Source organism: Miniopterus natalensis, chromosome 16 (genome assembly GCF_054644295.1).
Source record: "Miniopterus natalensis isolate mMinNat1 chromosome 16, mMinNat1.hap1, whole genome shotgun sequence".
Classification (NCBI taxonomy): domain Eukaryota; kingdom Metazoa; phylum Chordata; class Mammalia; order Chiroptera; family Miniopteridae; genus Miniopterus; species Miniopterus natalensis.
This window is the reverse complement of record NC_142096.1, coordinates 7,069,657-7,092,475: the sequence shown is the minus strand read 5'-3', so window position 1 is coordinate 7,092,475 and position 22,819 is coordinate 7,069,657. Positions and strand designations below refer to the sequence as shown.

Genomic DNA, 22,819 nt, shown 5'->3' with positions numbered 1-22,819 from the left:
CTTTGAGGTTGAGCTGTGGGTTTCTTGCGGTGTCCCCATAAACCATTTCATTGTATGGGTTTCATTTCCATCTTACAGACTGGTCATTCAAATTTTTGGGATACATTTCTAAGTGATCTTAGTATCCAGTATATTAGTGGGCTGGGAAGTACATTCTTGTGTTTTCTTAGTAAATAAGATAGCTTCACCCTCCTACAGCATCAGGAGCCAGGGACACTTAGTTTACCTTAATTATCTGTGCAGCTTTAACATCCTTCCTTGCTGTTATCACGAACATTCCCTTTTAAGGCTAATGAACAAATCACAAGTCCTAATACTGAGTAATTGCCATTTGGTTCTACAATTAGCAAAGACAAGTAGCTTTAGCACCACAGTACATCCCTGTTCTAGGGAGAACCCCCAATCCCGGGGGATCTCCGCCTGCTGTTCCGGCGTCTTGACTGAGCTTGCTGGTGCAGACTTGCTGCTGCTCTGCCTTTGCAGCCCCTCCCTGCACCAGGTGGAATGCAGATGGATCATCATTCGCAGTGGGGATCTCGTTTTGAGCCTAGGCCCCTCCACTGTGATTCAGGCACGGTTGGGTATATAGAGGAAACTTGTGTGGTAGCTCATCTGCAGTTTCTTTGCATGGGGTTTCTTGGGAAAGAATCAACCCCAGGGCAAGGAGAAGACAGATCTGATGGTTCCGACCAGAGTGATGGGATGGGGCAGAGATTTTGAATGTAGCGGTGAGGCCATGACACAAACCTTTCCAGGTGGAACACAGGTGACAGCAGACCTTGAAGGAGTGGGTGTACAGAACCTTGCCATGCTGGGATACAGACCACACCGAGGGTGACACAAAGGGAAGATGCCCACTCTCCTTTCCAGGACAGCTTGTAGCTGACTCTCGTGCCTGGCAGAGCAGCAGGAAGTAGGTGTGCTTGATTGTCCAACCTATTACCATTGTCAACATCAGTGGTGAGCATCCACATGCACTCATTCCTTTGTACATATACAACTTTAGGCACATCCACAATTTTCCCCTGAGATAAACTGGGTCAGAAGAATGCAGAATTCTGAAGTCCCACTTTTTTTTTTTTTAATCTTCGCCCAAGGATATTTTTTCCCATTGCTTTTTCAGAGACAGTGGAAGGGAGAGAGAGAGAGAGAAACATCAATGTGAGAGACACATCGAGTGGTTGCCATCTGTTCGTGCCCCAAGTGGGGCTGAGCCTGCTACCAAGGTCCATGCCCTTGGCTGGAATCAAACCCGGGACCCTTCTGCAGGGCCAATGCTCCAACCACTGAGCCAAACCAACTAGGGCTGTCCTATTTTTTAAAAACTCTATATGGAAATAAAATATGCATATACAGCCAGGCCTGGTTTTTTCTTTTATATAAGAGATGTTTATTTTTAAAATATATATATATCTTTATTGATCTCAGAGAGAGGAAAGGAGAGGGAGAGAGATAGAAACATCAATGATGAGAGAGTCATTGATCGAGCCCGCAACCCGGGCATGTGCCCTGACCAGGAATCAAACCTGGACCGCCTGGATCCCAGGTCGACGCTCAACCGCTGAGCCACGCCCAGCCGGGCTATAAGAGATGTTTATAAACTAAGCTTTCTTTTTACGAAAACTGTAGATACATTCTAAAACCTTTCCTTCGGCCTCAGAGGAGGCGGTTTTGTTTCCATTTTTATTTTGGGTCACACTTCTATTTATCTCTGTGGCAGATACTCGTAGCTGCCTACTCCAAAGCCATTCCCAATCCTTGCCCGCTTCCAGTGATAGATGGTGGGGAAGTCACATGCTTGCTTTCTCAGACTCCCTCGGAGCTAGAAGTGGCTAAGTGGCCCAGTTTGGCCGATGAGACATAAAGGAAAGCCTGTTGGAACCTTATGGAGAAATATTTTTTCCACTCTGCTAAGGGTGAGGCTTGTGAAGAGAAGCTCTGCCAGGAATACTCTGCGCCCTGCCTTCACACAGTTGTGTGAGGATGCCGTCTTGAAACAGTGGCAGCCGTCTTGTGATCATGAGGCAACAGGCATGAGGAATACCGACAGAGCAAGTCACTGATGATGAAAGAGTTAAAAGGAAAAATGCCTGGCTTTGAAAGATGCTGTTACATGGCTGGGTGAGCCTGGGAACCTACCACCTCCCATTTTCTGTTCTGTGACAGGATGAGTACCAGGATTATCTAAGCAACTCTTAGGGCGTATGTTACTTACAAGTGCGTCTTAATCGAAACAATCTCTCCTTTTTTAACAATTCAAAATGAGATTATTCCCCCTGCCTCCCCTCCTGCATTCCTTATGGTGGTTTCGATACTTCCACTCTGATTGCATTATTTATAAACCATTTGAAAATGTAGACACCAGGTCTATTTCTCAGCAAATCTGGCGTCCTTCTCAAACGCTCCTGCCCACTCAGCCCTCGTTCAGCCTGGCTTTTCCAGGGTTGGGCAGAGGACACAAGGGAGCCCTGAGCAGTCACCCGCCTTTCTCATGGCTTCACTCTGCCCCCTCCTCCAGCAGCAAGGTTCCAGAAGAAGGCAGCCTTGAGTTCTGCTGTTGGGCGGCCCTGCCTGCTTCTCGCATCAGGACTGACTCCAGCACCCTTCCTTCCTGAGGAGGGTCAGTGGGTGGGGCCTCTGCCCTCTGGCCTTTTAGCCCAGACCAAGTTAGAAAGCGTTAATGTTAAAACCAGAACTTTTGTGCTGAAGATGGTACATGAAGTGCTGGAATACAAAAGCTCAGCGATTCCTTCAGATGCGGAGACAGACAGCCGGACCGGTTTCCTGCAGGTAGGTTTGCACTGAGTGAAACTTCTGATCCCATTACTCCCGAATGGCCGGCTTCCTGCTGTGATTTAGCTAATAGTCAACTTTCCTGTGACAAGAGCAAATCCCAGGGCTTGTTCCACCCTCTAGCCCACACCTTTCACTACAGCTCAGTGGGAGTGTGTGGGAGCCTGCGATCACTCAGAGGGGCCAGGTGGGGAGGGGCAGGCAGGTAAGGAACAGAGTGACCAGTGGGGAGGGGCAGGCAGGTAAGGAACAGAGTGACCAGTGGGGAGGGGCAGGCAGGTAAGGAACAGAGTGACCAGTGGGGAGGGGCAGGCAGGTGAGGAACAGAGTGACCAGTGGGGAGGGGCAGGCAGGTGAGGAACAGAGTGGCCAGTGGGGAGGGGCAGGCAGGTGAGGAACAGAGTGGCCAGTGGGGAGGGGCAGGCAGGTGAGGAACAGAGTGGCCAGTGGGGAGGGGCAGGCAGGTGAGGAACAGAGTGGCCAGTGGGGAGGGGCAGGCAGGTAAGGAAAGCCCCTTCTTGGGTTAGAGCTGATAACCGAGGAGAGAGAGGAAGGAGGGGCAGAAGCTCAGGTGGAGGTGTTCATATATTTTAATTGCCTGTTTTCTTAATACACACAAGTTTATTCGAGCCCTTCAGGGCAGGACCACGAAGACTTTGACTCTAGGTTTGCAGCCCATTGTCCTGTGGTGTGGTCAGGACTCCAGTAGCTATAGAGATGGCCCTCCCGCCCATCCATCCTCTGGCAATTAAGAAGAGCTGGCAATTTTGCTCTGTGAACTCAGTTCCCCCCAAGGAGGTTGGCCGTGGGGTTGTGAGCACAGAGAGCGTCTTTGGAGGCCTGTGCATGCTGAAGCTTGGACCCCCAGAGAAGAGACACTTCTGGGGATGGTTCTGTCGCTAGCAGGGAGAGTCTGACTGACATTTCTCAAAATGTTAAATAAAATATTTAAAATGTAATTTAAAGAATTCACTCTCATCTCATAGCCAAATGCCTTGGGGTAAGTGTCTCTCATTCACGGGGTGTTTTTTAACTTGATGTATTTAACACCTGGTCATTTAGCTCTGGTACAATTACTGAACTGATGGAACGGATCACTTAATCACAGACTGGACCAGAAGGCGCCTGCCTCCTGTGGAGCTGGAGTCTCCGAGGATCCCAAGCTGACTCTCTGAAAGCTCTAAACAGAGGAAGGGGAAAGTCTGGAAGAAGAACTTAACTGCGTAGTTCTTTTGTTTCTGGCAACCACGCCCAGAGATCCCTAGTGAGCCCTAGGTATGTGGCTAACCTAGTTAAGGAGACTCCTCCCATAAGACATCAAGATGAAGACCAGGTAGTCACTTGGGTTTGCCCAGGGTTCACTACCCAGGACTGGTTTACAATATCTGCAGACATTCTTTAACGCTCCCATTTTTGGAAACAACAAAAGCAATTTAGCTGAGAACATAAACATAACTCTGGGGAATGATACAGTCTGCTAAAAAAGAGCATTCGCACGCATGTCAATGCTGAAGATGAAATACATCACAGGCGTGTTCTTGCCTCAGTTCCAGTTCCTTCAAGACGCCAGCAAACCCTTCTAGCCCCGAGTGGCTAATCTCAAATCTGATCCCAGCCCACGTTTCCTGAATCCCACCCTTCTGGTCCTGGCCCATGTTCATTGCTGGAATTTCACATTGATCGTGAAGACTCCTGCCTACCCCCGTCCAATGCCACAGTGCGTTCCTAGGCAGCCACCGGGCCTCGCCGCCTCTGGCCTCTGGGCTCGCCCATGCCGAGCTCATTTTGGCTCACGTTTTCTTCCATGTTTTGCCCTTTGCAGGGCCTCCAAAGACTTTTTCTTAGGTACCTGCATATCAAAGCCAGATCTTCAGCCTCCAGACCTCCAAGGCAACCTTTTCCCCATCCTGGCGCGCCAAGAAAATGATGTTTTTGTTTCCCACTGTGACAAACTGGCACGATTTTGAGCCTCAGTGGAGGCTGCAAGGGATGGGGGTGAACAGCTCGGGGCTCCAGCTGCTTGAAGATGAAGGGTCAGCATCACTGGGTACACTTGTAGGGATGCTCTGCCCTAGCAGACCTGCCTTGGCCACGTGGTTAATGTCTGCGCTGGTTTCCTAGCTCTTTCTGGCCCCCTTACTGTCTTGACTGCACAGGCTCTGCTGTCAACTGGCTTTGGCCGCTCACTGACTATATCTTTGCTATTCTGAATGTGGTCCTAGGACCAGCACTGTGCACATTGCCTGGGAGCTCTATAGCCATGCAGAGTCCTAGGCCACACACGGACTTTCAGGGGCTCAATATTTACTCTTTAATCAGATGGAGAAAGGGTCTCAAATAAGCTTGGCTTGTTCGAGGTGGTGAAGTTTTTGCCATTCAGTATAAAGGAGCATGGCAAGAACTCTTGATGTCAAGTTATTTTATTACAAGAACCTATTTTCCCCTGTCTGATATGTAAACTTGCCATGTGTTTCTTCCCCTCAAGAACCATGAAGTAGGATTTAGTTAATTATGAGAATTCAAAAAACACGACCAGTATAAGAAGTAATAATGGTTTATAAACTATCTTTGTCAGTCGATTCAAATATAACTGAGCTTAAAATAAACCTTCACGAGTTTTAAATTCTGTTCCTGACAAAAGCTAAGTCCCCTGTTCTAATTCCTGGCTTGTGAAACACCAGTTCTGTCCTCCCTTGTATAGTGGTTAAAATAAGACCAAAATACAAGACAAAGCTCTGTTTATGCTTTAGTTCTACGCTCTCGGCCCACTGATCCTATCATCTTTGGCAGGAAAAAATATCGCTGCGACAGAGCATTGTTAAGAAGACTGTTCCTGCTGCCACCAAACAGACACTTAATTTATTATATCTTACTGTTTCCCTTTATAAACTTTCTCCTCTGCCTGTTCGGAACCAGCGTTTTAGAGCCAAATTCTGCTTTCAATGACTGATAGAAATTTTGTACATGATTAAACAAATGCCTTAGATTATTTTTAAAAAATTCTAGGACTAGTCCCACGCGCCTAGGGTGGGGTTACTTGTCCTGTTCTGTAGATACGTACCAGGTTACGGTGAAGGAGGAAGTTTGACCTTACGACCAGCACAGCCACGTGTCGAGCGGGGTCTGGGTTGGACACCCCCAGTGCGTGAGTGCCTGTCTCTCATGGAGAATTGATGCCAGAAACCCTCTACCAGGAATCTCTGTCAGTCTTTTAAAAAAATCTGGGACACTTATTGCTCCTTTAAATTTTATTTTATTATTTCTAAATATGTTTTTATTGATTTCAGAGAGAGGAAGGGAGAGGGAGAGAGAGAGAAACATCAATGATGAGAGTCACTCATTGGCTGCCTCCTGCACACCCCCGACTGGGGATCAAGCCAGAAACCCAGGCACATGCCCCAACCGGGAATCAAATCGTGATCTCCTGGATCCTAGGTCAATGCTCAACCGCTGAGCCATGCTGGCCAGGTGCTTCCTTTAAATTTTAGACTTCCACTGTGATGGAAGGCTGGGTGGTTATGGGGACAGTGGTGCCTCTTCCTTGCTTTCTTTGGAAGTAGCGCAGTGTAGTGGGAAGAAGAGGGTGTTTGAGCTGAACGTCTGGCTTGGGATCCCAGCCCTACACTTACTATGTGACACTGAGGTTACTGTTTAACCTCTGGGCCTCCTTTCTTCATCTGCCACAGAGGAGAAAGGCAGCTGCCTGGCAGGGCTGCTGGGAGGGGGAAATGGGATAACGTACGTAAAGTGCTGAGAACAAGGCCTGAGTATATCTTCCTGCTTAGGTTCCCTGGTCCCTTCGAGGGCCGAGATTGTTTCTAGTTTACTTTTGAATCTTTGGTGTTCAGACAGATTTTATCTGAAAGAAGTCTTTATTTTACTTCTGTTTTTGAAAGACATTTTTACTGGGTATAAAATTCTGGGTTGAGAGCCCGCAGTACAGTTTCCCCTCCTTACCCATGGGGCATATATTCCAAGAACCCCGGTGGATGCCTGAAACTGTAGGTAATGCTGAACCCTATATATAGTTGATCCTTGAACAACATGGGTTTGAACTGCATGGGTCCACTTAGACACAGATATTTTTCAATTGACCCACATTGTTCAAACCCACATTGTTCAAGGGGCAATGCTGTGGTTGGGAATCTGTGTACAAAGAGGGCCTGTTGTAGTTATACCTGGATTTTGGACTGCTCAGGAAGTTGGTGCCTCTAACCCTAGCGTTGTTCAAGGGTCGACTGCATGCTATGTTTTCCCCTCTGCACACACACCTTTCCAGTGAAACAAAGCACTTTACAGCTTCTCTTTGGCATGTCTGAATGGCCAGTATCACTGCTCTTGCACTTTGGGGCCATTATGCAAATAAAATAGCTTGACAGCAATTAAACTTAGAGGCCAATCATTTTTGATGGATTTAAATTTGTCCTTGCCCTTGTGGAAACCCTACAAAGTCATGAAGTTTTGAAAATTCATCCAAGGAAGAAATTCAAAACGACTGATTTCTGGGGTAATTTTTCTACAACATTGTTATGAGAGAGCAGATGCTTTCTCCTTTTGAATGAGGCTAAATCATTCCAGTTTATGAAGTCACAGATCTCAGGGATTCCTTAGTGAGAATGGGAGTGTTTCAGTGATGAAGACACTCATTTTTGTGGTGCTGTGGTTGATGTTAAATTTAATGGGAAAAACAGTTGGGATTGTAGTACCAAAAATTTTCTGAACCCCCTTTTTAAAAAATTTTTAAATTGCTTTTATTACTCAAAAAAGCTTCATTTTTTAAAATTTAGCTTTCTGACTCTGTGCTTGTGCCTTCAATGCTTTCACAACAATTTTCTGCTCCTCAATAAGGAAAGCACGCTTGATCCCGTCACGGACCCATTTAGCACACATGGATCCACCCACCACAGGCCCTGCTGACATGTTTTTTCGTTTTAGACAACCTCATGAGAACTTTCGGTCTCAGCATGAACTCCACGAAGTCGGCCTGGGCACACGCCACATGCAGATTTTGGTGCTTTCCCAACCTTCTTGGTATAAAGGTACACGATTCTATTCCTGGGGGTTTGGGACAGCCTAGTTTTGTTATAGAGGCTGTACTGTAGGACAGCCTCCGACGGTATGTCAAACGCTAGGCCATCGTGAATGCCTGAAGTCACCGTTCCCGGATCTGAACCCTTTTAAATAAAGCATTCAGTCATTAATCATTTAATTAATATAATTTATCATGATGGTTTTGATATGAATCAAAACCATAATGGCCCCAAAGTGCAAGAGCAGTGATACTGGCAATTCAGACAAGCCAAAGAGAAGCTGTTTATATTAATCAATTAATTAATATAATTTATCAGAAGTCTAGAATGTGTAATATGAATCTGTTTGTGAGAACAAGCACTACCTCCCCAGCCTGTGGAATGTTTCATGAGTGAGCTACCCTGTGTGTCCCTGGTTTCTTCCATAGATTGGCTCATCATGATGATGAAGCGGAAGAAGATGAAGCTGCCGAGGCTGCTGACTGGTGTTAATAGCCATTCCTTATTAAGGGCTTGCCATGTTCCAGGAATGTTACCCATTGAATCTTCACCCCAACCATATGCATAGTGCTAATATTAACCCCATTTATAGTGGAGGAACCCAAGGCTTAGAGAGGTTATATTTTTCAAGGTCGCAGGCTGGCAAATGGCAGAGCCAGGATTCAGACTCAGGTGTGCTTGACTCCAAAGACCACTAACTTTGCTAGAGCGTGTCATGTAACTCCACAAGCTTGGATTAGTTTTTGAGCTGCTCATAGGCTGAATCTCACATCTTGATTCCAGAAACACAGCCAAGACAGGATCACTGACAAAGATCTTTCTATTTTCCTCTGCCTTGTCAGTATCACCTTTCAGGCATTTCTCGGACACCTCAAGATACAGAGCTGTTTGTAACCCTGCCAAAATGCTTATGACTTGGAGATACCCTGTTTTTTAGAAAAAATATTTTTCAATTACAGTCTGCATTCAATATTATTTTGTATTAGTTTCAAGTGTACAGCATAGAGTTAGACAATTAACATAGGGAGATACCCTGTTTTTATCCCAACGATTTTTGGGTTATTAGATCCTGTGGGTGACTTTTAATGACTCAAATGGTCCTCTTAGAAAAATAATAAAACCTATTTATTTACCCCAGAACTCCATAGCTCTCAACAGTGGGGGAGGTTAATGGGGGGGGGCATTTGTAATACTTTCAACAATAAGGATAAATTTTAAAAAAGAAAAGAAATATATGGTCACTTACTCTGCAGCAGAGGCCCACCAGGGGAACTGTCCATGGTGGTTCTTTATAGAACTAACAAGTCATATTAGGACCTCCCAGTGTTAGACATGGTGCTGAATTTCTAGTTCCCTCCCTCCCCCTCCCTTTCTCCCTTTTCCTCCCCCCTTTCACGTATTTATGAATTACAGAGATGTTACAGGAATACGGGAAAAGTATGTATATCTATCTAACTTGTCCCCTTACATTTCAGATTTCAAGATTCTAATTTTCTGTTGATTAGAAATAACAATATGTTTATCACATGCTAAAGCAATAAAATAATATTCTTTGATGAGAAAGATCATAGCGTGTCTACCACACATCCAAAATATTTAATGTCTTTAGAGTTAATATCTGGTGTTGTTAATCTTTAAGTCCCATGAATATAAAAATGCACAGAACATTATAGTTACAGGCCCACTGTGGTTGAATTTCTGAGTATATATACCACTTTTTTCTTTTTCTTAAAGAGAGGGAAGAAGGGAGAGAGAGAGAGAGAGCAGGAGAGAAACATCAGTGTGAGAGAGACACATCCATCAGTTGCTTCCCATATGTGCCCCAACGGGGGTCAAACCTGCAATCTGGGGATGTGCCCGGATCAGGTGTTGAACCTGTGAGCTTTTGGTTGACAAACAACACTCCATCCAACTGGGCCACACCGACCAGGGCAATAAGCCACTTTCTAAGGAGCCAGAGAAACCACCTCCCTGTGGGTAGGCTCTATCACCGCTTCCCCATAATTTCGGTGCTCCTTTTTATGGTGTCTCTGTTTATGGGAAGATTATACATCTCTGCCCTGTTGAACTCAGAAGTGGCCATGTGATTTGCTTTGGCCAATATAATGTGGGCCACTTCTGAGCAGAAGCTGTAGGAGCCAGCATGTGTGGCTCACAGCGTCACAGTGCGACTTCTCCGTTAGCCTGCGCCCCACAGTGAGACGAGGGGGATCAGAGCAGCAGCTGAGCCTCGCTGGACAAGCAGAGTAAAGATGGAGCAAGTCTTTGTTGTAATCAGAGGTACCTGAGCCACTTGTTACCACAGTGTATATAACTCAGCTTATAGTGAGTGACACTCCTGTCCACTCGCATTTGCCACTGCAAACAAAGCAAAATAAATTTCTAGTGGTGATAAACAGTAGACTTTGCATCTGTATAATAGAACCCATGTGGATTACAAAATACTCAACCTTCTCTTCTCTCTGTTTGGCTAGAACTAAGCCCCCTTTTCCATGTGAGATATTCCTGATAGCTTTCAGACCAGTTCCCGGGCTCTCTGCGTTAGTACACAGGCTGCTGGAGCAAAATACCATACACCGGGTGGCTTGAGCAACACTTGCGGGTGCTTAACATGCCAAGGAGGGGCTGGTGTAGGTGGCTGTGAGAATTCCAGTCACTATGTGCAATATTTGCCTTTAAAAAACAACAAAGTTGTCTAAGTTCAGAATGAAAGTCTAATTGTACCTAGTACTAACCTAAAATTAAAGTAATTCCTTACTTTCTGTTCCATTGTGTTTACTTTGTTAGAATAAATGGAGGCTTTAGGTCTTGTATTGTGTTTCCTTGGAAACAGATGCTGAGACAGAGAGTTGTATTCAGAAGGATGTTTTGGGGGAGTGGTATTGGGACATTTACTTGTAAGGACGCGAGGAAGGCAGGATTGGTTAAAGTGAGAAGCTATGAAACAACGTGGTAGCAATTGAGGCTTCAGCTCATTCTTTGAGGAGCCCCGGAGGTCGGAAAGCCCTTCATAGTTGTCCCATGTGGAAGCGAAGAGGCCCGGCCTTTGTAACCCTGCATCAACCAGTCATGGCTGTGGACTGTCCCCTGGGGAGGGGCAGAGCCTCAGGCGAGGCAAAGCCCCCTGGCTGCAGACAATGTTCAGTGAGGGGCACAGCTGAGTTGTCAACGGCTGATATTAGCAGCTGGGGGAATGAGCGCATTGGCTCCAAAGAGAAGATCGGGTGGATCCATCACAACCCACCTTGTTCAGATTGACTTGCTTCTTATAGATAGTAAGTTTGCCCCACCGTGGAGCAGCTTTCACAGGATTCTCGTTTATCTTGTGTTTTGACAAGTGAAATCCCTTGGTCTCCTGAACCCATGTATTCTACCAACTGGGACATAGCTCCGTGCAGTGGTCATTGACCCCTGCACCCAGCCCTTTTGGTTTATCATCTCTGAACTGGCCCCTCGGGTGACTTTAAGAGACCATTCTGCGGCTCTCAGGCTGGCGACTTCTAGTGGCGTGCACTGTAATAGGACCAACGAATGCCACGGTCACATCTCGTCGCTCCACCTTCTTTTCTGGCGTCCGCGTCTCTCATTCTGAGGCAATGTTTGGTGGCCTTCCCTGTTGGCGGGTCAAACACTCTGTAAATCTGTGGTTTGTGATTCTGGGCCATGGCCCCAGAGAAAGGAAAGGCAAACTCTTGTCCAAAATATGCGTTGATCTCAGTCAACATAAATTGCTGCCTTCTTTGGGGTAAAAAGAGTCAGTCTCCATGAGAAAGTGTCATATCCGGGTGCTGAGCTCCGTTGCTGGCATGTTGGACATCCAGCAGTGTTGGGTGTAACTCCACCCCTGCCACTGTGGCTGTCATATGTGAGCCCAATATGCCAGCATGAAATGGCTGGTGACAGCGGGCCAATCATTCTGTCTACTGGGTCTTTTAGTACCTCTCCCACTGTGCAGCATCTGATACATTGATATTTTTGCCCACTACCGCTAGTCCATATGTCTTTTCCTGAGGTCTTACTGACCCTGGTATTTCAATCTTTCTCTTTCCAGCTCCCTGATCAACCAGCCAAGCTATTGCCCTCCCTGTGAGCCCATGTATATTCCACCTCAGGCCATTTCCCTCCACACATGGGGTGACTTGGAGCCCACTGGGAGGAAGTAGGACCTGTTATTGTCTTTATTTGGAGACTAAGTATGATTTAAGGAGATGGCGGTGCCAAGTTGACAAGGGGTGGACTGTAATGGTCTTTTTGCCATGTTAGCTTGACTAGGCTAAACTTTTCAGTTATTTAATCAAACACTGACCTTGGCGTTGTTGTTTTAGGTATGATTAAAATCCACGATCACTTGGCTTTACTAAGGGAGATAGTCTTTGGTAATCTGCGTGGGTCTGATTCAGTTCAGTGGCAGAGCTTAGGTTTCCTGAAGAAGATGTTCCACCTGTGTGCAGCTGCTCTAGACCATGTCCTGAGTCCCGCCCTGCCTTCCTGAGTGCCTGTCCTATTGATTTTGAACTTGTTAGCACAATTGTGTAAACCAATTCCTTTCAATAAATCTATGAACACGTGTCTCCTGCTGGTCTGGTTCTCTGGTTGAACCCTGCCTAAATGAAACTGCTTAACAATGATTATTTCTCAAGAGTAGGATTGATTTTAGGTGATGTGCTTTTTAACTTTCTCTCCCCCCCGGTGTTCAAGTGTTTTAAAACAAAAACAATAGTTGAAAATCAGCATTTTAAAATAAAGTATTAGTTAAAAATCTACAATTTCACAAAGTTATCTAAAGCCTGACTCTATTTGCCCAATGCTCACAGAACTTTAGCAAGTGTTTGTAAAACTCAGAGCTTCTAAAATCACAACTTAGAAAGAACTCCTTTGGTCTTTTCTACAGAATTGGACAAAAAAAAAATAATCTAAACTATAATCTGTTGTTTCTTGGAAGTTTATTAAGCCCAGGGACCATATCTTACTTTTCCTTGTCTTCAGGGCTGAGTATAGTGTAGGCCCCTGTCAGTGTTTCTTAATTAATAAATGTGTCCTAACTTCCCTTAACTCTTTTTTAGTAAATTCCCAAAAGTATCCACTTCACCCTTTCAAACTAGGGCATTAAGCACAATAATTTAAAAGCATACTAAACATTAAATTGTTACACGCACATTTCCTTTATTTTATTAAAAATATATAGACAGTATTTGTTTTTATGAAGTTGAAATAGCTCTGCACTTACCATTTTTACTTTGCTCTCTTATTAATAATATTTCAAGCTCACATAACTTTGAGTCAACACAATTCATAAACTTGTCTTTTTAATGATTATAGAGCAGTCCATCATGTAAATACGCACAGTTTGCTCGTCCATATCTCTATTTTTAGACACTTGAGTTGTTTCCAGTTTCTTATTATAAATAATGTGACTATGAAGTTTTGTTTAGTCCAATCGTTTTAAAAATTATCTTTTTGGGGTCATTACCTTAGGTCAATATCCCTGAAGATGAATTGCTTGGAAAAAAGATGTGGACATCTTGTTACCCATGGCAGGCTCCTCTCCGGAAGGACTGACACCGTTTTCCAGCATTATCAACAGTACGTTTCCCTGACGCCAAATCCACAGGGGACTGTTAACCTTATTGCCTATTTTCTGGTAGTTTACTAGGTAGACAGTGGCATTAAAGTCGGTTTGAGGGACAACTGATCGTAGTTATATTCCACTGTCCTGCCCTCATTGTTTCATGCTGGTACACACAGAAATGACTTTTTTTCTGTTTCTGAGACTAAGCTTTTATTTATTTCTGTCACATCATCAAGCGATCTCAATTTGGGATAGTATTTTTTGTGGCAAAATATACATAACACAAAATTTACCATTTGAACCATTTAGAAGCGTGTACTTCGGTGGCATGAAGTACACTCCTGTTGTTGTGCAGCTGCCCCATGACCCCCTCCAGACTTTTCCATCTCCCCAAACGAAGCCTCCGCGCCCATTGAACTCTCCAAGCCCGCTCCCCGCGGCCCCTGCAGTCGCCGTTCTGCTTCGCGTCTCTAAGTCTGATGACTCCGGGCCCCTGTGTAAGTGGGATCACATAGGATTTGTCCTCTGGCGGCCGGCTTATTGCACTTAGCCTGTTTCACGGTTCATCGGGGTTGCAGTTTGTATGATTATTTCCACCTTTTTAAAGGCTGAATAATACTCCACCGTCCGTATACCTAGCAGTTTGTTTACTCACCCTTCTGGCCAGGCACAGGGCCGCTTCCACTTTTTGGCGCCTGAACCATGCTGCTGTGACTGACTGTAAAAGCACTGATTTGAGGCCCTGCTTCTAATCTCCTGGGTATAAATCCAGAAGTGTTTCATTTCTGAGGAACTGCTGTTCTGTTTCTGGCACTGCCTCATTCTCTGAAAGGACCGCTTTGTGTGCTGTTATATAGATATACCACAACTTATTTAACCAGTCTTAAATTGATGGATGTTAAGAATGTTTCCAGGCTCTAGCTATAAAAATATTGTAATAAAATTCCTTGGGAATTTTTGTTTGTCTACATGGAGAGGTACATCTGTGAGTAACACAATTGTTACATCAGAAGGTACGTGAGTTTTTAAACTTTAAGTAATAGGAATGGGAGATGGAAGTGAGCCGGGCAGATAAATTCCAGTTCCTTTCTCCCTCCTGTAGACTCTTGTTTCCTGTAGACCTGTATTCTGCTTGGTGAGGAAACATTGCCTCACTTGGTTGTTAACTTAGAGCATAACTGCCTCTTGCCTCCTTCATTCACAGTGGCGTCTCCCAACTGGGGCTATAACTGAGTCTTCAGCGGGCCGCCCGCCGTTCTATTAAAGCAGCTGCCCCTGGGTGACGGGGCATTCTAATACGAACGGCAGCGCCAGCAGTAGGGATTGTGTAGCTTGATGGGACAAGAGAATCCTGGAAATACCACGGTCTTTAATCCTAAATTTGCATCTTTCTGTCAGATCACCAGTTTTCCTTCCATAACTTTTCACCAAGATGTGAAAAATATTGACCAAATCCCACTGTAACTGAACTCCAAATTACTTTATTAGAATTTCTTGAAACGAATGGGCTCCTAGATGGGTGAGATTTGCCATCATATAATTTTATTGCCCTGGAATTTTCAGGGATTCAGCCTCTAATACCAGGTAAGCATGAATCAATAGCAGTCTCCTAAATCTTTTTGGATGTAAAAGTTCTTAACACCAGTCAAGAACAAAATGACACGTTTCTCGATCAGGCCACGGCAGATGAGGGTTTGTGTGGGGGTGTTTTTTAAATGGAAATATAAGATGTAATCTGTGAAGACATTGGTATTTGAGTCACAGGGTAAGAATCATTGATTTGCCTTTGATTTGGAAAAAAATCACTAGCAGGATGTCAGAGGCAGAATGCAACATAAATGTCAGAGTTGATAAGTGCACTTTGAATTTTAATAATCCTCTTTTTGGATGCAGTTCAGAATATCTTGAAGCTACTCCATTTATTTCGATTCACTCTTTAAACTTAGCACACTGTCCCAGGTCCCAGAAGGCAATTTTTTCTACCTAGATATTTAAGTATATTTTCTCCATTCCCTTTTCTTTAAACATGTCTTCCAAATAATCATAAACACTTAATTTATATTTGTATCACTTTATTAAACATTTGTTGTTGACTGCACAGGCCTAGGGGTAGGTAATAGGAATACGACCGTGAATGGTACAGGCAAGGTCCCTGCCCTTCAGAGAGCGTTTCTGGTGGCAGGTGGTGGTGGCAGCACAGACAATGAGAAAGCAAACAAATAAATGACCTAAGTACATATTATGATAACTGCCAGGAAAGACAGAAGCTGGACGGTGCTAAGGGGCCCTGGACCTCTGTGTGCCTGTGGGCAGGGGGCGGCCTGAGGGTGCGAGGAAGCCTGTCGGGGGGGCTGGGCTGGGAGGGGAGCAGCGACGGAGGGCTGCGGGGAGAGCTCGCCCGGGCTTGGGGTAAGCAGTCCGAAGCCTGACAGCCAGGGGACGGAAGCCAAGGCACCGGGGTGCCGGGAGGCAGAGACGCTAAAGGTGGGGCAGCAGCAGGGATGAAGGCAAACAAGCTTGGCGCAACTGCGAGCGAGAGCTCAGCCGCCCGGGTCCTTCTTGGAAGCCCCTTAGAGTTGCCAGGTGTTCTAGGAGAGGGTCCCAGGTTCATCTGAGCGTCCCCACAGGACCGGCACAGGGGTTTGCACGTAGGAGGTGCTCAGTAATTATTAATCTAACAAGGAACAGAGGCCCAGCTAATTCTGATTTTAACCAAACACCCTCTTTCCTCTGCACCCAGCAGGGGCGTCTGCCCTACAGAGTAACCCAGTAGCTTTTTATCTCCCCCGTGCTGTGGGTATTTGGTAACGGAGCTCTCGCTGCCTTGGGGATTTAAGCGCGTGCTGAAGAGCCGGTGCTTGAGCTCGGAAGCTGAATTTTTTTTTGGCTGTTGACTGTCCTTTCTTTCCTGTTCTCATGGCCCGCAAGCTGAGTGGCAGTCTCATCTGTGGGGCTGGCTTTCAAAAGCCAGAAAAAAGACACAATGTCTCAAAATGCACAATGCAGTGTGACCCCGTGTGGCCCAATAAACCAGCTGCGGTGGCAAGAAATTCTGATTTGTAGCATTTACCCATTTCTGTTGTGTAAATACTTTCAGGGGATCACAGAATTCCTGACTATGTAACAATCAGCTCTCAAGACTCCGGCACATCGCTGTGACCTCAAGGCCGGTGCCGGTCACCGCTGGCTGCCTGTTAGAAGGATGTCCCTAGTTAACTGCACTTCACCGTGGGCGCTGCCTGCCAAGAGGCCTGGAGAATGGGTTGAAGGCTGCGGGATGAACCGTGAAGCTGATAAAACGGTCAGCAGCTGGGGCCCGTGAGGCAGGCAGGGGAGACCCCCTTCCCGCTCGCTCTCAGGGTCCCGGCAGCTCTGCGGGGACCGCGGGTCAGCGAACATGGTCCCCTGCGGCCTCCTCACCCACACTTGGGGGGCTGCAGGCAAGGCAGCCCCCTGAACATGCAGGGAGAGAAGCTGTTTCCTTCCTTCCCTCCGGCTGCCGCGTACTTAAGCTGTACTCCGCCCTACGCCAGGGCTGCTGGCGGTGCGACGGGTGCGGGGGTCACAGCCCCGTTGGTGGGGGTCAGGGCAGGTGTTCGGTGAAAATATTGCTCCCTCTGATCACGGCCCTGTACTTAGCCTTCCCTTTGCCATGTTTGGCAATGTTCTAGGCGGACATCAGTAGGTAGTGAATCCTTGTGGTTTCCAGACGCATTAAAGATGCCAAAGGGACAGGGGGACCGCGCAAGGAGGGCCTCAGAGGCCCACGAGGGCTGGGGCTGCTGCTGCGGAGGTAAGGAGAAGGAAGGGGCCGGGGCCAGGTATTCCAAGCTACACACGCAAAACACTGGCGTCTGTTTTCCTGGGTGGGCGCAGCCCTGTGCACCGGGCACACGCCTGTTAGATGCCGGGCCGGGGCACGTGCCCAGGTTGTGGGTTCGATCCCAGTTGGGGGCGTGCAGGAGGCAGCCGATCCATGTTTCTTCCTCATTGATGTTTTTCTCTCTCCCTCTCCTTCGTCTCTCTGTGAGATCAATAAAAACATAACAAACAGAAGCTCAGGAAGAGGATTCTGGAGCCAAGGCCTTGAGCTCTGACCCCTTTCGTCACCCCAAGCCCCCGGCACTGCCTGTCTCTCTGTTTTCTGTGGCTAATACCTCCTCTTGTCTCCTGCTGCCTCGCCTTCTGCTTGTAAGCATCCCTGGGATTGCACCGGCCCACCTGGGTCATCTAAAATAATCTCCTTATTTAAAGCCAGTGGATGAGCGATCTTAATTCTATCTGCAACTTTAATTCTTCTTTGCCCTGTCGGGTAACAGTCATAGGTCTTGGGCTTAGGATGGGACATCTCTGAGGGGCCATTTTTATGCATAATAACCTTATTCTGGATTCCCACCCAGCATCTCCAGGGCTGTGTGGCCTTGAACAAGTCATTAATCTTATGAAAAACCTCACTTGGTAATGGGATAATAGTAGTACTTCTCTCATGGGTTTTTGGTGAAGATTAAATGTGCTAAATTTGTGCCAGGTGCTTAAAACAGTGCCCAGCACAGAGCGAGCACCTAGGGGTGTCAGCTGCTTTTATTTTAGAACTTGAATATGCTCGCTCACCTTGGGTCTGGATTAGAGACCCCTCTCTGAACATTCACAGAGGCCTGTCTCTGGCCATGGCACAGCCCACATTGCAATGTCACCATCTGTTTATGTGTCTCTTTCCTCTATTAAACAGAGCTTCCTGAGCATGGGAACTAGGAAGCGTCCTCATGCCAGGCACAGAAGACACTCCCAAGAAGTAAACACCTGGGTTGGGGTGTGTTACTATTAATAGTGAAAGATGAGTCTTTTCCTGAACATAAGAAAAGCAAAAAGGCCCTGCCCGCTGTGACTGAGTGGTTAGCACGTCGGCCTGTGGAGTGAAGGGTCCCGGGTTCGATTCTGGCCAAGGGCACGTACCTTGGTTGTGGGCTAGGCCCAGTCACGGCGGGTGTGGGAGGCAACCAATAGATGTGTCTCTCTCACGTCAATGTTGTTTTTTTCTCTCTCTCTCTGAAAAGCAATGAAAAAAATATCCTTAGGTCGGGATTAAAGAAACACACAAAAAAACCCCAAAAGTTAATGGACAAAGTTTTCTCAATTGCATGATTTTCTCCCATAATATTTTCTTCAAACTTTGGGATGCCCTACCATTTGTCTTCTATAAAAACCTATCAGATTAAGCAAAATTATTATTGTTAAATGTATTAGTTGACAAAAACATTTAGAAAATAACTGATCATTGAGCTACCACTGTCAGAAGTCACTGGTCTATGTCTTCACATACGAACTTGGGAGATGAAGTAGTTCTGTGTGGGCAGCAGCGGAAAATTCATTTTAGTAAAGATCTCACCCTCCCCAGTGATGTTGTGATTTTCGTGGGGTATGTCTGTTTATCCTTAGCTAGTGGGCCTGAGCTATAACTAGATGAAGATATATTATTAGATGTACACGTAGGAGGGAAAAACATGATCTAGATGAAGGGCGTAAAGATATGATCACTGCTGATTGGAAACGAAAGAAGAGACATTTAAAAGAAATAAGACCCTTTTATAGAGCTTGTAAGGTAAAGAGGAAAAAAGAGATCTGAGGAGAAATTTAAAAGTCCTAATTTACAAGACAGGCTCAAATTATCTCAAAGGGAGTCCACAAATTCTGAGGCTCCGTAACCAAGAGAAAGACTCCTCTGTTGGGCAAAATCCAGAAAAGATTGGCTCTAGGTGGTGGTGAGGATCTAAGGCACAGGGGCTTCAGTTAGAATCCAGCAGGCAAACTGAATTCCTTCTTCAAGGATCTAGGAAATGCCGAGTGAGGAAAGCAAGTACATACCTCCGCTAGGCATTTACACTGCACCGCAACAAAGGCTTACGAGTGACTCTCCCTCCTTAGACATCAAGATTAGTGAGGGCACGTACTGAACTTTAATTTCTGTGTATAGAGGGCCTAAAACTATGCCTGGCATATAGAAAACACTGAGTAAATATTTGTTGAATAAAAGAGCTTGTCTCACAGAATTTAAGAGCCATAGGGAGCAAAGAGATCTTGCAGACTTGTGGCCTCCAAATCTGTCTGGACATTGGACTCACCTATGCAGTGTGTGGGATGCTTTTAAAGAACAGAGATTTTAAAATACATGGAGGATATACCCCTTGCTCCCTCAAAGGGAGACAACCCAAATACCCTCCTCATCAGACTGAATACTTTCCCTCTAAGATTGGGAACAAGGCAAGAAGGTCCGCTCTTGCCATTTCCGTTCAACATAGAACTGGAAGTTCTGTCAAGGGCAAAAAGACAAGAAAAAGAAATAAAAGGCCAAAAAAGAAATATAACTCTCCTTGTTCACCAATGCCATGATTGTCTTCAAAGAAAATCCAAAGAAATCTACAAAAAAATTTCCTAGAACTAAGTTTATCAAGGCTACAGGATACAAGATCAATACCCAAAAGTCAATTATATTTCCATGTGCAAGTTGTAAACAATTAGAGATTGAAATGTACATGTTTACTAGAATGTTTATTAGAACAAGAAAAGAAATACATAGTTATAACACTAATAAAAATTTGTAGGATCTTTATGTTCAAAACTATGAAACACTGATGAAGAAATAAAAAAAGACTTAAATAGCAATATTTATGGATTATAAATATTTCATGGATTATAAAATTGAACATTGTTAAGCTGCTAACTATCCTCAAATCGGTCTATATGATTCAATGTAATCACAATCATAATATTAACAGAAATGTTATGGATATTGACAAAATATTCTAAAATATATGTGTAAAGGCAAAGGAACTAGAATAGCCAAGACAATTTGGGGGGGGAGAGGAAAGTACAGTTAGAGAATGTGTGCCACATCCAAATTTAAACTTTGCTTTGTTAAGGACCATGGTAAGAGAATAAAAAGATATGGCACATGTTGGAGGAAAAGTAGTTGCAAGTGGCATGAGTGACAAAGGATTTGTATTTAGCATACACAAAAGACACTTAAACTCATTAATAAGCAAGCAAATGAACCAATTAATAAATCGAAGACATTTTGAGATGGCATTTCGATGGAATTAAATAGGTGGCAACTAAGCACACAAAAAGATGCTCAGCATCATTACTTATTAGGGAAATGCAAATTAAAACCATTACCCACTATTTAATGGGACTAAAAGCAAAACAACAAAACCCCAGCAATATCAAGTCCTGAAATGGATGCAGAACAACTGGAATGTTCATATGTTGCTGTCGGGAATGCAATTTCAAAGCAGTTTGGCAGTTTCTATTTATTATTATTATTATTATTTTGAGGTATAATTGACACATAAAATTATATTAGTTTCAGGTGTACAACATAATGGCAGTTCTCATATAAGTAAACACACACTTACCGTGGGATCCAGCGATCCCAGTCCTATATGTTTACCCAAGTGAAATGATAACTCTATTCACACAAAATCCTGTAGGCCAATATTTACAGTAGCTCTATTCATAATTGCCTCCAAACGGAAATAACCTAAATTTCCTTCAACTGGTGAACGGATAAACACCCTGTGGCACATTCATACAATGAAAAGTGATAAACCAATGGCGTGCTCCACAACACAGACGAATTGTACTTGCATTATTCTAAGTGAAAGATGCCAGACTTGAAAGGCCACGTACTGTATGAATCCATTGACATGACATTCTTGAAAAGACAAAACTACGGAGGCAAAGAGCACATCCGTGGTTGCCAGGGTTAGGGTTAAAGGGAGGGTTTCACTACAAGGGGCAGCAACATTGTTGGGATGATGGCACTGTTTCAGATCTTGATGGTGGTGATGGCTACACAAATATGAATTTATCAAAATGTGCAGAGCTGTCCCTTTAAAAAGTAAATTTTATTGTATACGAATTTATAAAGAGCCTTTTATGACGTTGTGCGCTTAGAATAAATTCCAAATTAAAATAGATGTTATGTTCTTTATCCTGCTTGCAAAGCAACTCGTGGTCTGCCCTGCCATTCTCTGGCCAGAGAGAGAGGAAGGGAGAGGGAAAGAGGGATAGAAACATCCATGATGAGAGAGTCATTGATCGGCTCTATGACCAATATTTTAAAATGAGAAGAGTTCACATTAAATGTGGATTCCTGGCTTCTCTGAAAAAGAAAAACCAAAACCAAAACCAAATGAAAACATAAGAAACACCCAACTTGCTGGCCACACTGGACCCGCATTTCCTGTGTAGAAAAAGGAGCCCGCCCTCTTTCGGGCATGATGCCCTCCCCAGCTTGCCCTGCACACCGGGCCCAAGTCACTTCTTTATTAAGGCCTCTTAATCCCTTAGGTCCATTTGAGTTGGCAACACCTGCTCAGACCTTTCCCAGCCTCAAAACTCCCTCCTGTATCCCATTGCCTTAAGCTCTGTTTGGTGATGGACTAAACCCAGGTTTACAACCCTGGCTGTACATCATAATTTCCTGGGGCCTAAGGAAAATATCCCCAGAAAAGGCTGCACCCCTGGTTAGTTAAATCAGAATCTCTGGGGGCGAGGCCCAGGCCTAGCATTAAAAAACAAAACAAAGCGGGTTCTCTAAGTGATTCCAGTGTGCATGGATGGGATCCATACAAGAAAAGTTTTAGTATCCAATAGCGGTGTGCTGGCCTCTCGGGCAACTGTGTTTTTCAAATATGGCCTGAGGGGGTAAGTGATGTGGAAATTAAAGGCAGAAGGAGAGGATGGCTTGGGTCAGGTGAACCTTTTACCTGATTTTCAAATCAGAGTTGGCAGCTGTAACTGTCATTTCTATTTCCAGCCATATTCAAAGATTTTATAATCCTTACAACAAACATGGACAGGTCCTGGTGACTTTACCGCTTTACATGGTGCCTTTTTGTTATATTTATCCAGCAAAAATTTTTTTATTGATTTTTATAGAGAGAGGAAGGGAGAGAGAGGGAGAGAGAAAAACATCCATTGGCTGACCGGCAAATTTTTAAGTCAGTGAATCTAAGTTGCTGTTGACACCTGCTGCGGGTTCTAGAAATGTCGCTGGGTTTGACAAACACAAGAAGTTACAGTGGCTTTTTGACGGGTCATGAGTGGCCAACACGGCAAGACGACAACATGTGCTGGCAGCCACTCAACCCATGTTGGCTGAATGAGTTGACAAGACATTTGCGTCACACCATCTCCAGGACAGAGGGAAGATCGGTGACATTTTGGAGTGGAAACCGGCCCCCCGATGCCCTCCACCCAAGTTTCTGTTAAGCGCCCCCTGCACGCTCACCGGGGCTTTGGGGGGAGCCCACAGGGTAGGCCGGAGCGGGCCCCTCCCACGTGTGCGCCGCTCCAAGGCCCCCAAACTTCCCCGCACCCAGGGGGGCTGCAGCCCCGGGGTGAACTGCCCTCCGCGCGACCCCAA

At 45.2% G+C, this 22,819-nt stretch overlaps 1 pseudogene; it reads right to left on the bottom strand.

The window, feature by feature from the left end:
• Positions 1 to 7,551: 7,551 nt before the first annotated feature.
• On the bottom strand, positions 7,552 to 7,930 carry LOC148091333 (large ribosomal subunit protein eL34 pseudogene; annotated as a pseudogene).
• Between the last annotated feature and the right edge of the window lie 14,889 nt (positions 7,931 to 22,819).